At 40.0% G+C, this 16484-nt stretch overlaps 1 long non-coding RNA gene across 1 annotated transcript in view; it reads left to right on the top strand.

Annotated features, from left to right (window-relative positions):
* The window catches only part of LOC124612579, a 30482-nt gene extending 14401 nt beyond the window's left edge, over nucleotides 1-16081 (top strand). Inside the window, exon 3 of the long non-coding RNA XR_006979548.1 lies at nucleotides 15929-16081. This is a non-coding gene — a long non-coding RNA (uncharacterized LOC124612579). The remainder of the gene's footprint in view (nucleotides 1-15928) is intronic.
* The last annotated feature ends 403 nt before the right edge of the window (nucleotides 16082-16484 follow it).

Raw genomic sequence — 16484 nt, 5'->3', positions numbered from 1 at the left:
TACCACCTAGGAGCTACTGAATCACATTTCTACTACCTCTTATCTTACCCGGAAATGAGGAATATCCTTCCCACTCTCTCCAAAGTGGTATTCCACCAGGCACAAAACCTACACAATATCTTTGTCCATCCCTACTCCACTGCTGATCCCAATGCATTGCTTTGTGGTTCATATCCCTGTAACTGACCTAGATTGAAGACCTATCACATACATACTCCCACCTCAACCTACTCCAGTCCAGTATTAGGCATCACCTACCCCATAAAGAAAGGGCTACCTCTGAAAGTAGTCATGTGATATACTAAATAAGGTGCAACCAGTGTGCTGTGTTCTGCGTGGACATGACATTCAACAAGCTGTCTATTTACATGAATGGCCACCAACAAACTGTGATTGAGAAACAATTGGAAACCAGATGCTGAACATGTTTCCCAACACAATGTGTTTCATCTTAATGATTGGTTCACAGCTTGCACAATCTGGATCCTTCCTACCGACACCAGCTTTTCTGGATCTCACAGGTGGGAACTCTCCCTGCAGTATATGCTACTCTCCCATAAACCCCACCCCTTGGCCTCAACCTTCGCTACTCCCTACCCTTTACCCATCTATTCCCCTCCCTGCTCTGACTCCCAACACTGCAGAGTTTACAGCAGCATGACAGAACGTCAATCCTAAGGACTCGGGTTCGATTCCTGTCTGTGTCGGAGATTTTCTCCGTTCAGGGATTGGGTGTTGTGTTGTCCTAATCATCATCATTTCATCCCCATCGACACGCAAATCACTGAAGTGGCACCAAATCAAAGGACTTTCACCTGGTGAACGGTCTACCCGACGGGAGGCCCTAGTCACACAACATTTACATTTACCCACTAGTCCTATTTTCTCATCCTCTACTACTTCAGTCCCTTTAGCATTCACCAACCTACACCCCTCGGTCTAATCTCCTCCTCACCATGATCCTGCATGCTCCCACATGCAGCACAGCACCCTCCCCCATTACCACCATGCTATCCATCCCCCTACCTGTCCCAGCCTCCTCCTTACACCCTCCATTACAGATTGCTTCTCCCATCAGGTGCAGTTGCTCACAGCCCAGCCTCACTGGCCAGAGACAGTGGTCATGTATGTTGAGTTGTGCTTGCACGAGTGTGTGTGTTTTCTACTTTAGAAGAAGGCCTTTTAAGCCAAAAGCTGAAATGTATAGCAATATTTTTGTTGTGCCTTTCTATGAATTGACATGTCCTCTATGTGTTGAGTAGCAATCTATTGTTCTCATAACATTGTCATTATTCCATCTAGGAATGTCTGTTGTTTGATTTTGTCTGTACTTTATTACTGATTAGAAGTAGCAGTGATTTAGGTGAGGCCAGGTTAGTTGACCTAAGGGCCTGCTTGGCATACAGCTTGTATTTCTTGCTACTGTGAGGCTCGAATGTTATTGTGATAGTGGAGAATGTATGTGACTGAATACGTTCCTGAAGAGCAGGCAAATTTTCTCTCCTGCACAGTTTGGCTTCCAGGGAAAGAAAGCTACAGGTCATATTATACAGGAATTCCTAGATGTCACTCTTCTTGACCCTACCAACTACAGGTATTTTTCTGGTTCTCACAAAGGCCTTTGACATGGTCAATCACACCATCTTGCTGCAAATGTTTATTTCTTAGGGATAAGAGCACCATTCCAAACTGTGGTAAATAGAAGCACAGTTCAACTAAAATCATGTCTTAGATCAAACTGACTGCTCTTTAACGCAAATAAAATAGTTGACCTAATCTTTCATACGACTCAAAATAAAAATCCACTGGTCCCCACTGTATCACAGAATGTTAACCATGATGAATTTGTCAATGAAACCAAATTCCTAGGAGTTTCCTTCACTGTCACACTTACACTCATAGGAAATGCCACATTGTCTTAACAAATTCCAAACTGAGTAAAGTAGTTTTATAATTAAATGAATAAGAAACATGATAAATATTGATATCATGACATAAGGAAAAAAATCTCACTAACATTTTTGACTTACTGTTACTAATACTTAATAAATCCCTGAGATAAGTTTTGCCAGTAGGGATGGATGCGTGATGCACAGCTTTATTTACTTGATTTAGAATTGTGGGCCATACATGTGTGCTTTCATGCTCAGCAGCTAAACTTCCTGCAACAATAGTCATAACCTGTGATTCTGCTATCTTATTATCCAATTATTGTCACCTTATGTGAACATTAAGTAAAAACAAGTTGCAATAAAATGGAATAACAGTAGTAGCAGCAGCAGCAGCAACAACAACAACAACAACAACAACAACAACAATAATAATAATAATGAAGGGTTATATTCTACTATATAACTGATGTAGATGACACCAAATTAGGATTTGGGAGAGCAAAAGAAGCATGGTCAGTATTGAAAGGGCTTCGACAGGATACAAAAGGAATGGGAAGAGTATTTCCAAAAATTATTAAATGAGGACAGAGAAGAATATCTAGAAGAAGGAACAGGGGAAGATAAAAGACATGAAGATGATGAGATTCAGATTTTAGAAAGTGAAGTACTTCAGGCGTTGAGAACAGGAAAGAATGGTAAATCACCGGGACCAGGCAATATCAATGTGGAGTGTCAGAAATATGGTGGTGACAAAATTGTGAAACTGATAACACAGCTCTTCAACAAAATGATACATGGAGATTCAATACCCAACGAGATGAAGCTAGGTTACATTAATACAATATTTAAGAAATGGGATGCCAAAATTTGTTCAAACTATCGAGGAATTTGTGTTACAAACACATTAATAAGAATTTTTGCGAAAGTAATTAAAAACAAACTGGAAAAAAATTTTAGAACCCAAGAAGAACAATGTGGCTTCACGGCTGGGAGATCATGTGTAGACCATATTTTCACATTACGACAGATTTTGGAGAAACATAGGGAAAAATCAAAAAATATAGGATTAATTTTCAAAGATCTAGAAAAAGTGTATGATACTGTTCCAAGAAAATTACTTTGGAGAGCACTACATATGGCAAACATAAACCCTTCCTTGATTAAAATAATACAACAGATGTATAAAGATAACATTTGCCAAGTGAAAGTTGGTAATAAACTTTCACAGAAATTTAGAACAAGCAAAGGCCTTTTACAGGGCTGTCCCATGTCACCACCATTATTTAAAATCTGTATAGATATTAGCCTTAGAACATGGTCTCATAAATGTAATAGTATGGGATTAGAAATAAGAGATGGAGTTTACCTACATCATTTATTATTTGCTGATGATCAAGTAGTCATAGCATAAGATGGGGAGGATGCTAACTATATGTGCAATCAACTAGCAGTAGCATAGAGAACTTGGGGTTTGAAGATTAATGACCAAAAACAGAATACTTGACTAATGATTCAGATGAGCTATACATTGAAGGAAAGAAAATCAAAAAGATAAACACTTTCTGTTATTTGGGATCCATTTTAGAAATTGAGGGAAAATCAGAACCAGAAATCAATAAAAGAATTAGTAGCAGACAGAGGGTCATTGGGATGCTTAACTCAGTCTTATAGAGCAGGTATGTAATGAGCAGAACTAAAAAATTAATAAACAAATCCATATTAGAGAGTGTGGTTCTGTATGGAACGGAGACCTGGACAATTAACATGAAGTGTATAAAAAAATTACAAGCTCTAGAGATGGACTTTTGGAGAAGATCGGCAAGAATCTCCAGGAAAGAAAAGATAAGGAACACCGAAGTAACGAGGAGAATGGAAATAAAAGAAAGAATATGTGACGTAATGGATAGGAAGAAATTACAGTGGTACGGGCATGTACGATGAATGGAGAAAACCAGAATACCAAAATTGATACTGGAGTGGGAACCGGAGGGGAGAAGAAGAAGAGGATGACCTATGACCACCTGGCTCCAAAATGTACAGCGCACAATGAGGAGAATGGGCGCAGAGGAAGAAGACACACAAGATCGAAACACCTGGAGAAATATTTTGAGAATATAGTTTAAGAACGTTTATTGTTTATATTGTAATTTCCAAGTAAATTATTATGTTGGAGATAAGCCTCTGTAATGAGGAAAAGCTCAAAACAATAATAATAATAGATGACACCAAAGGGTTTAAGTTGAATGAACGGATTTATTCAGTCAGTGAAGCATAGAAATTGTTGAGAATGGTGGTCCTACAGTAATTTGTTTAAACAGAAAATAAAATTAATAATAATTTTCAAGTGCAGTCAAGCTTGCATAAATGTGTAATTTGAGCTGTGACAGATTCCCCAGATCCTGTCTGTTTGCCAGCTCATAAATATATAAAGTTCGCTATGGTGACTAGCATATTAAAACATGGAAATTCCTAACAGATTCTCATGCTCTACTCAGTTTTAGTTCCAAAAATGCAACCAAAACAAGGTAAAAATCAATGAAGCCCATAATCTAATGATCACTAAATTTTGAAATTCCAGCCAGATCTCAGAGTCCCACATGGCTCCAAAATTTTATAAGTATGAATGAATTATAAATATTCTTGTGGCTGTTTGCCACCAAAAAATCTTATCATTTTTACTAGTCTGAAACTGTACTATCAGCTCGCCAGATCACCAAGTGCAGAAAGATCTAGAGCAACTGCTTATAAGACCTCACTTCCCCTACCAAAAAATGAAAAATGTACTTAAAATACAAAAAAATGGACCACCATTCAAAAAATAAATAAGTCACAAATTTGACATATGATTTAAATAAAAGCTCTTTCTCTTCTGGACTCCTCAGACCAAACACATTATTCTGTACATAAAAGTTAAAGCATAATCAAACGAAGGAAAATTGTGGATGGAATAATGACAATATTATGAAAAGGATAGTTGCTGCTCGCAATATGGGAGAGATTCTGAGTCACAGATGGGCACAACAAAGAGACTGTCAAGCAAAGCTTTCAACCAAACAGGCCTTCTTCAGAACTAGACATCATACACAAACACACTGAAGCAAACGCAACTCACACACACATGACCACGGTCTCTGTGGCCTTGGCAGATGGAGGTCAATGGCCAGCTTCACACGTCTGTCCAAATCAAACACACCAACAAGCAACAGTACCTCCATTATGACAGCTGCCACCCATTCCACATCAAAGGGTCCCTTCCCTACAGCCTAGGTCTTCGTGGCAAACGAATCTGTTCCAGTCCGGAATCCCTGAACCTTACACCAACAACCTGAAAACAGCTTTCGCATCCCGCAACTACCCTCCCGACCTAGTACAGAAGCAAATAACCAGAGCCACTTCCTCATCCCTTCAAACCCAGAACCTCCCACAGAAGAACCCCAAAAGTGCCCCACTTGTGACAAGATACTTTCTAGGACTGGATCAGACTCTGAATGTGGCTCTCCAGCAGGGATACGACTTCCTCAAATCCTGCCCTGAAATGAGATCCATCCTTCATGAAACCCTCCCCACTCCAGCAAGAGTGTCTTTCCGCCGTCCACCTAACCTTCGTAACCTCTTAGTTTATCCCTATGAAATCCCCAAACCACCTTCCCTACCATCTGGCTCCTACCCTTGTAACCGCCCCCGGTGTAAAACCTGTCCCATGCACCCTCCCACCACCACCTACTCCAGTCCTGTAACCTGGAAGGTGTACACGATCAAAGGCAGAGCCATGTGTGAAAGCATCCACGTGATTTACCAACTGACCTGCCTACACTGTGAAGCTTTCTATGTGGGAATGACCAGCAACAAACTGTCCATTCGCATGAATGGATACAGGCAGACAGTGTTTGTTGGTAATGAGGATCACCCTGTGGCTAAACATGCCTTGGTGCACGGCCAGCACATCTTGGCACAGTGTTACACCGGCCGGGTTATCTGGATACTTCCCACTAACACCAACCTGTCAGAACTCCGGAGATGGGAACTTGCCCTTCAGTATATCCTCTCTTCTCATTATCCGCCAGGCCTCAACCTCCGCTAATTTCAAGTTGCCGCCACTCATACCTCACCTGTCTTTCAACAACATCTTTGCCTCTTTACTTCGACTGACATCTCTGCCGAAACTCTTTGCCTTTACAAATGTCTGCTTGTGTCTGTGTATGTGTGGATGGATATGTGTGTGAGTGTATACCTGTCCTTTTTTCCCCCTAAGGTAAGTCTCTCCGCTCCCGGGATTGGAATGACTCCTTACCCTCTCCCTTAAAACCCACATCCTGTCGTCTTTCCCTCTCCTTCCCTCTTTCCTGATGAAGCCACCATTTGTTGCGAAAGCTTGAATGCCTCAACATCAATAGTTGCACCTCAGTGCTGTGAGTATGCTGATACAATTGGTTTTGTGCTACAATGAAACATCAAATTACTATTGAAATTTGAAGTATTTCAAAGCAGTCATTTTCTGTGTCATTGCTAATGCTGCCATCTTTGCAGCCATGTCTTCCATCCATGTGCTGGTTCCAAAGCCAACGATCTTCTCCTCACTCCATCAGACCCTGGTAAAATCCACCTTCCATTCCCTTAACACACCGCCAAAGTGGCCTCTCTGACTCACAATAAAGCATAATAAAGCTCAAAAAGGGCTTGAAATGATGTGTGATGTAGTTGGTGTCTGTGGGAGTACTTGTTTTCATATAGCCATGCTGCTCTTCGATCATTTACATCTATGTGGCCATACATAAACACCATCTCATTTTTTTACTGACATGAACACCAGACCATTCTGGTGCTTACAGTATGCTACATCAGTCACACAGCCTGCAACACATAAGTAACACAGGGCACATGGTTAAAGGAACTTTCATTTGTCAGTTCCATCTTCTGCTGCAATAATGCATTTCAAGACACATGTTCACAAGACCTTTTTCCCTCCATTTCCTGTCAGGAATCCATCCCTGTGGTTTTTCTGTTTTATTAATGTACACCCTATATATCTACACATTCCCCCCTCCCGTTCCATCTCCCTTTTCAACTCCTCTCCTTTCTCTCTCACTTCCTATTCTCCCTCTTTATCTCATCTTTCTCTCATTTCTCCCACCATTTTCCCCCCTCAGCTGCCCCCTTTTCCTCATCCTACACCTCTTGTTATACCCTCTGTACTTTTTTTGTCTTTTAGTGTGGCTGCAGAGTCATCTGTCCAAAGACTTGCCTCTTTCCCGCTACCCCTTCCTTATGTTCTTCCCCACACACACTACATCTTCAATGGCTCAGATGACTGCTTTCAATAATTGAGTATCAATAATTACTCCTACCACAGCCATGGGAGAGTGCATTCGGATGTCTGTATGGTTGTATGTGAATGTGTGTATTACTGTTGGAAAGAGAGTTAGTGCTTGAAAGCTAGTGTAAATGCTGTTTTCTGTTATGTGTTACTGTGCTCCAAGCAATAATGTGCTTTATGTGAGTGGTTGCCTTTCCCTTATTTTACACATTGCTCCATCTAGGAATTTTCTTGGTCTAGCTTTTCTATTTGCCAATGGCAAATGATTGTCTGTCAATACTTTTTTGTTTGAGAAACTTTCTGAATCTTACTGCTCCCAAGGTCCACTACTATGTCATCTTCCTCTTTGCTTTTTAAATGATCTTAAAATATTCATATTGTGACCGAAAGTGTATAAACATGCAAGTTTGTTCATAACAAAGATGGTTGCGATGTAACTGAAACATGCAAGGCCACTTTTTTCCTACTATAACATTGTTTAAAAGTTGAAGAATACTTTACAATGTGCTTTGATTCAGTGAAATTAGAATTTGTTCCTATACTTCACTATATTTCCTTAAGTTTAGTGTACAACTGTTAATGAAATTTCAGTCAAATTGATCTGGCACACAACCAAAACTCCACTTCCTCTCAAAGATGTCTAATTGGGTTCCAGTTGCAGCCTAAATCAGTCAGTCCAGCACATACACCTAATTTTCTTTGTGTTGTCATGAAATGACCCTTATTTTATGTAAAGAAGCATAAGAAAGTTAGTAAAAAAATCTGCTTGCAAAATCAGGAAGAGTAGACCCAGACAGTCACATTACATGACAAGGTTTCACTACTGTACAGTAACAAAATTAACAGGTTGTAAAACTCAGAATCTGTCTCACTCTCACATTGTAGAAACTGACTCTTCACCTCATAAAACCTTCTTCTATGGGCCCACTACCTACAGACTGCATTGTTTGTGGCACCCACAGCAATGTTAAACATTTGGTATTGTAAAACATGAATTATAGGCAGCAGTACAACAACAAAAATCAAGCCCTGTTAGGTATGATGGATATTGCTGTCACTGTTTATAGTATTTTTCTCCAATTAATAATTTTGCCATTTCAGTGTACTAAAAATAAAATAATTGTATTAAAATAATGTGAAAAATTATTAGGATTCCTTTTTGAGCTTGTGTAGTGGCTATGAACTAATATGATATCCATTTCTGTGGCAATAAATATTACCAAATGCCACCTAATTCCAAAAACAAAAGCAAGGACAGCTAAATTTCATCTCGAAGTCGGAGAATTAATAATCTAGTGCACACTTATTTGGAGGTGTTAATGTTGATTTTCAGTCAGTTTACATTAAACAAAGCTACAAAGGGTTTTGAATATCCGACTCTGAATTATTTCCACAATAAAGTTCTCAGCAAAGACTGAAAATGTAGTGCAACAATGACTGACAGCTATTCCTTCCCTCTGCCTATGCCCATTCATCCTAACTGATAACTTGGTGGTAGTCATGACCATGCAAAATTATGAACAGAGTTTACATGAAACCTGATATATGATATATGTCATTTCACAGGCGACTTTCAATTTGATAGTACATGTTTCGCCAGTTAATGGGGTTGGTATAGGTGGTGGTAGAAGGGTGCATGGGACAAGTTTTGCAGCAGGGATGGAACTACAACATGTCCTTTGTTCTTGCCACCTACCTGGCCTTAATTTATGTTAATTTCTTAGGTCTCAACATTTCCTCACAGTAAGTATTCCTTTCTTCACCTCCTTTTAGTTTTCTATACCTTTTACTATTTGACCTGTCTATTTTTTGCTGCTGGTCTTTCCCCCTCCCCCCACTCCCCCACTCCCAAAAATAATTACAATGGACTTAGCTTTCTGCTTTTATTAACGTGCGCAATGTTTTGTCAGTAAACTCTGTAATGTGAATTACCCTATATTTCACATTTAAGCTCTCAGGTTTTCAATTCTCATTTACTGCAGTCCCCAAAAATCAGTTTTTCTTTCTCATTCTAATTGGAAAGTCTCCCCTGATCAGGGCTTCTGGGCAACTTTTCATAACTCTCCCATTTCTTTAACCACACCAGTCCTTTTCCTTCACCCCTCTTCCTTCACCTTATATCCTTTTGCCAGAAGAAGGATCTATTGGCTCTGAAAGCTTGCACATTATAATACATTTACATGTGTTTTCTCCTAACACCACTTGGTGAGGAGATTTTGTTGTCTATTCAGTTACATTATATTAAAAAAAAAAAAAAAAAAAAAAACTAAGAGAGATGGATGAGTGCAAAAAAGGTACATTCACTGTCAAAGCTGTAAGAATTTTATACAGAAGTTTCAAATACCTTATACTCCCAATTAATCAAGGCAACGTTGGGGAGAAGATCAAAAAATCTGAGATAATGAGATATTTTCAAACATGTAATAGGGATGATGTCTACTGGACGTGTTGTAGTAGCAGCATTTGCAGACAACTGTGATAGTGGCAGCATCGGCAGACAACATCTGTGCATGCTTAGCCGTGGCTTGGTGCAGTTATCTTTGCTGTTGGTCTGGCTTACTGGCCACTGATACTCCAAGCAGCTGGCAACCCATGCTGCTGGTCTCCATGTGCATGACTTTTTTTTATGCACTAGTTATTGGGAGTACACTGTAGTTTGAAAAGCTACTAACAGATGGCACTGTATGTTGCACAGCTCGTACAGTATCAGCATTCATAACTGAACATATCCTATACAAGCAGTCTTTGCAGTCACATCAGAATCAAACATCCACCTCTCACAGTATGGTGTTTCCACTAACAAACAATGAAATTTATCATCAATACCAGCAGTGTCTCAATGGAAATGAATTTAGATGCCACACAGATTGACAATTCAAGCTTGTCCATCATGGTGTGATGGAGCTGGCAGACATTGTCTTTCAATTTGGCCCACAAAGTAGTCATGAGGAGTCAGATTGGGGGAATATGGAGGCCAGTCTGTTCCTGCAACATTAAATTTGCAATAATCATTTGCAGCAACTCTATTCAAGAAGTATTCATCGAGAAAGCAAAATACCTGTTTGGTGTGATGTGGTCTGGCCCATTGTTGCATGAACCACACAGTGCCTGGGTAATCCTCCTTTGTGGTGACAAATTGTTTCAAAACTGCAATGTGACATTCACTAATGATCATTTCTTGCATGAAGAAAGGGCCAATAAAGCCTCTGCTGCATACTGCAGCCCAAACAGTGACTTAACACTAATCGGGATTTGGAGAACCCAAAAATTGCCAGTTTTGTTTATTCATGCCTTCATTCCAGTGGAAACATTTTTCATCTGTGAACCAGATGAAAAATCTAGTTCACAAAGTCAGTGCTCTGTCACACAGCTCATACATGTACGGCCTGGTGAATTTGGGTTTTGAATGGAAACAAGTACAGGCACTGTCTCAGTATTTTCTGTGTGCTGAAATGCTCCAAACTAGTCTCTGCTGAAATTCTCCAGATGGATTTCCTTGAATTTTGCTGGTTGATTCCAGAAATCATAACATTTTCAGGAGTAACTACAGTTCACTTGTGGCTCGCATTTCCTGCTAGGTCATCAGACACACAACTGTTCATTGGAATTTGGTGAAGAGCTTGCAAATGCTGGTCATGTCATTATGAAACATTAAATCATGTTTGAAAACTGTGCTGTGTGCTGTAGGACTGTATTCTTATCTGTGGTATTCCAGTACCAGAAAAATATATTGTTCAATGGCATACATTATTTCAACTCCTTCCAGTGCTAACCTCATTTCATATTTCAGTCGTGGAACTGATTGCCCTGAGCCGCAGCACACTATAAGTACTACATATTGTGATTACAGCACTATCTGTTAGCAGCTTTTCAAACTATTTCAAAACTTCTGTATAAAATTTGCGCATCTTTCACAAAAAGTAGATCACTTGTTGCACTCATCTGTCGGTCTTAGTTTTTGAGATATTTAATTTTGAAATCAGGGATACCCTCACTGGACACTGTGCATGTTAATGGCTGGCATAGAGTCAGGCTGCATTAGAGCTTGAAAAGTGTCCTGCCTAACTTTATAGAGTACTTCTAATATAGAGGTGTCCTCTGGGAGGGACTCAACAATATCGGTGGTTGAAATTGATGTCATGGCCAACATCATCAGTGGTTATTCTCTAATAAGGACAAGGAATCTGTAGATTCATCTTTCTAGCAACTCTTTCAACACTTGTAAAGGCTTCTTTAATTTCTCTTGGTGTTCTTGCAATTATCTTCTGCAAATGCCAGCACCTGAAGTGATTTATACAGGATCGCTCATTTCATATTGATGCCCACATCTCAAGGCAGGACAATGTATCTCCATTTTTTTTAATAACAGCAGTTGATAATGTATCTTCTGGTAAACCTTCCGGGATGTAAGGTCGTGGTCCATGAAACTCTTCAGCTCCTAACGTTTCGTCCAGAGCTGCGCTGGACATCTTCAGAGGGGTGTTTCTCCTCCGGTGAGTGGTGTGGGCCAACACCATACTGAATTCCAGTATTACCGATGGAGGGTGCCACGAACTTGTAAGCCATTGAAACTTTCTGACACATTAAAACTGTGTGCCAGACTGTGACTCGAACTCTGGACCTTTGCCTTTCGCGAGCAAGTGCTCTACCAAATGAGCTACCCAAGCAAGACTCATACCCCATCCTCATATTGCTAGTAATCGGGGACTTCAATGTTAGGTGCATTTTAGAGCCCCTTAAGAACATGTTGTGGCTCATGTCATCATCAACGACACCAGTCACATGTCTTCTGAGACCATCCTAAGTTCATACAGGGGGCTAGTGGAGGTCGTGAAGGCTGCTGGCTTTGTGCATGGGGTGCAAGAAGAGCTCACAATTTGCAGCAGTGTTCCTGGTGTTGATAGAGGTCCCATGATTTGGAGCCAAGTGGAGGGTCTCAACAAAAGGTTTCATTGACAGTCTTTGCTGCAGATTTCTAGACCTGCATTACCAGATGAGGATTTGTAGGGCTCATCTTGATAGGTCAGAGGCACACCTCACAAAGGAAGCAGCTACTCACGTAGGAGAGTACTTGTGGAGTTCACATGGTGGTTGTTTAGCCTAGGCATTAGTTTGAAGTTCTTTAAGTAAAACTCTCCAGTCAATACACAGAAAGTGAAGACAGACCACATTCAGAATAAAGACACTTCTACTGTCAAAATTTATCAGTGTATTGTCGAAGTATTAATAAAAATGTTCCCAAATTTACTACCGTCAAGGGAAGCTCTAACACTCACACTATTCTTGGGCTGAAGCTGGCTGAAAACTGAAGTAGAATGTTCTGATATATTTAGTGAGGCATGGAACATATATCGGAAAGGCAGTTTAGGCACCATAGAAGAGGGAGTGTTCATTGCAGTTGAGAAAAATATTGTCTCTATTGACGTCAGAGTTGAGTGTGACAATGAAGTTATGTGGTCACATATAACAGGTCTAGGGAAAACCAAGTTAATTGTTAGATGTTTTTCCAGCCACCTGCTGTGACAGTTCTAGAGCCATTCAAGTAAAGTCTACAGTCTGTCTACCCAGATCATTCAATACTAGATGGAGGTGACTTTAACCTACCAAGTACAGACTGTGACACTCACGGATTTATTGGGGGACTGGCTACTTGCCAAAAACTGTCTTGAGCAACTAGATCAGCAACACATACTCAATGGAAATATCTTAGACTTTGTATTTACAAACAGGCTGACAGTGTCAGTATAGAGATGGGGATTAGTAATCATGATATCATTGTAGCAACTATGGTTATCCAAGTTAATAAATCAGTCCAGAAGGGTAGGAGAGTGTTTCTGCTAGAAAGTGCAGATAATCAGTTGTAAGCAGCTCACTTAGTGAAATGACATCATTTAATTCCAGTACGATGGGTGTAGAGGAATTACTGGCGAAGTTTCAACAGTCTGTAAATCATAGTCTGGTGTAGTAAGTGAATTCCTCATGCTGTTGATCATTGCTTATTCTTCTGCTTTTAGGGGCAGTTCCCCTCCTCCCCCTCCCCCAAGAGCAAGAGTGTGTCCTCGACCCTCTTTGATGAGGCTGTTGGCTGACTGAGGATGACTTCTTATGCTGGAAATCTTTGGCTGCCATTGATGATAATTTTTATTCAAAATTTAAATGGTAGCGGCATTTGAATCTGGGACTGATGATGAGATTTTGATTACTAATCAAAGATGCTGCGCCCAGCCCACAGATATAGCATTAGTAGTGTCCTGCTTGATACAGTCAAGCCATTTAAATATCTAGGCATAATGTTGCAAAGTGATATCAAATGGAACAAGCATGTGAGGATTGAGGTGGGGAAGATGAATGGTTAACTTTGATTTACTGCGAGAATTTTGGGAAAGTGTGGCTCATCTGCCCAGCCCACAGATATAGCATTAGTAGTGTCCTGCTTGATACAGTCAAGCCATTTAAATATCTTGGCATAATGTTGCAAAGTGATTTCAAATGGGACAAGCATGTGAGGATTGAGGTGGGGAAGGTGAATGGTTGACTTTGATTTACTGAGAGAATTTTGGGAAAGTGTGGTTCATCTGCAAAGAAGGTCGCATGTGGAATGCTACTCCAATCTGTTCTTGAATACTGCTCAAGTATTTGGGATTGTAAGAGGTTGGTTTAAGGGAAGACTATGAAGCAATTCAGAGATGGGCTGCTAGATTTGTTACCAATGGGCTTGAACCATATGCAAGTGTTTCAGAGATGCTTTTGGAGCTCAGATGGGAATTCCTGGAGGGAAGGAACACCACTAAGAAAGTTTAGAGAACCAACATTTGAAGCTGACTGCAGAATGGTTCTTCTGCCACCAACATACGTGTTGTATGAGGATCATGAAGTAAGATACAAGAAATTAGGGGCTCATATGGAGGCATTTAGACTGTTGTTTTCCTCTCACTCTATTTGCAAGTGGAACAAGGGAAATGACTAGTAGTAACACAGGGTACCCTCCAACATACCATTTAATGGCTTGCAGAATTTATATGTAGATGTAGATATGGTGTTTCCCCATCTTAAATGAAAATAGTGCTGCATACGTAGTTCTATTCCTGAAAAGCTGGAATCACTTGTTGTACAAGGAGGTCCTTATAACATTCAGATGTCATTGTACACCTAACAGACCTCTGAGGTATCATCTCCTCAAAGAAAAATGGATTGAGAATGAAGGAACTTGTGAATCCACATGACACAATCACATAAGCTGATTGCAGTGGATCTTCTTGCACAACATGTGGTGGAGGAGAAACCCAAGTGCAACAGTTCTGTGAATTCATGGCATTGTGTAGATTAAAATGAGCCTTGTCTGTTCCTAGTCACATCACATCCATTTCCATGCAAGTCAAAAACAAAGGGCTAAATCAAGGCTCTGTAGCTTATCTCGGGGCTTCATTTGGTACACATTGTGAATCTTGTTGGGATATCAATGTAAAATGGCCAACAAAATCTTTTGAACTTTGATCAGGGGGGAGAGAGAGTTCCCGTGACATGGCTCAAGAATTAATGAACATTCTGAATCTTGTAGGGATACCAGTGCAACATACAGTACAAAATTGTTTGAACTGTTGACCAGGGGACAGATAATTCCCATGACACAGCTTGAGTTCTGGCTGTACAATTTGAGGCATGTGCTACACAATCAACAACTGCCATGGGAATGAGCTGCCTATCTCTCCCTGCTACACCACCTAATTCAACTGTTTCTTCAAATTTCTTGATCGGATTCTTCAGCCCATTTATTGACATGGGGCCTCTTCACAGCTGTTTCTGCCAGCGATATTCCCATAATGCAGTGCAGCTATTGCTGCCATTCTGATAAAACAATTTTACCCACAGTGCACGGTCTTTCTTCTCAATAGCCTGGAAACTTCAACCTTCTTAGCCCTTTACACTGGTGGTGGCCAAGAATTTCACCCACGGCCTACGGTATGCCTTGGCATGAGTGTCATTGTGCTCAGCCAAACTGGCTTGTTTCTCCCACCATCACACCATGCTGTCTAAGCATGAGGAGAGGGAAACTACGAACACTCCACATGCTAATGGCAATGCAGTCACATTGCGTACGACTTTGTTTTATATTTCTTAGTGTTCAACAACACACATAAAAACAAAACAAATCATTAGTATTACTTAATTATTTTGATGAAATGAAAACATGCAGAATGACAAATGTAGACAATTTCATGGATTTTCACATTCCAGTTGCCATGTAATCATGACCTATTTAGTTTCATAATAAAAAAATTGTCTTTCACTCACACATGTTAATCGAAATGTTGTAACACTTTTGCAATCTCATAATGGAGATGTGGAAGCTCTCTCTGAGGAAAGCAATGTAGATGTCCTGGACAGTGTTAATGTTAAAGGTGTTAGTCTTTAAAATGGAACGTAGCTTCCAGATCAGACAGTTACATCTGCAAATGCGCAGAGGCACTCTCTACCGAAATGGCAAATGGTCTGTAAAACAGATGTAAGGTTGAGAGCATCCTGAAAATGAAGAGGAAATTAAACTTTTAATTCTTTCAAGGCTAAATCCTTGATGTAGAATATTTCCTTCATACTTCCAGTAAAAGCTACTCTTTTTGTGACAGCTAGGCTACTCGTTCTTATACAACAGTTGTATCCTGTCCAAACTGCAATATGTAATAAGCTTTGTCACATTTTAAATAACATCTTAACATTTCCACAGCGCGGCTGCCCTTGTACACCAGCAGAAATCCGAGGCGGTGTTCTGCTACCATGCAGGTGTCGTCGCCGTTATGGACTGCAACATGAATGCCCAAAGCATGGTGTAGATTCTCCATCACGGGGCTTGTGTTACCTGCGTAACAAGAATTGTTAAGAAAATACAGCATATATTCCAGTTTGTACCACTTGCAGTCCTTGGTGCCTATAAAATGTATTAAAAGTTATCTGTTTATTAAAGAGAAGTGAAACCTACACCTGTATTAATTCTCTGGTAATTATAAAGCATTTGACCATATTAAATAGTGAAAAGTTTTTAAAACTAACAAAAAGAATCTTGTGCTAGTTCCAGTACAGCAGACAAAACTTGTGAAGAAAAACTGTTTTGGTGGGCTACACTTGAAGTTTGTTAGGCATTAAGGAAAAGGACAATGCTAAATTATCTATAGCTAAAGTAAAAAAGTTGAAGTAATGTATATCTGAGCATTATTAACTTAAAATTTTTACGACTATCACTGGGTTCAAAATTATTCAAGGTTTTCATTTTAGTTTTTATTAAT

The sequence above is a fragment of the Schistocerca americana genome, chromosome 4, assembly GCF_021461395.2.
Source record: "Schistocerca americana isolate TAMUIC-IGC-003095 chromosome 4, iqSchAmer2.1, whole genome shotgun sequence".
Taxonomy (NCBI): Eukaryota; Metazoa; Arthropoda; class Insecta; order Orthoptera; family Acrididae; genus Schistocerca; species Schistocerca americana.
The sequence above is the reverse complement of the archived record's forward strand: the minus strand, read 5'-3'. Positions and strand labels throughout refer to the sequence as shown.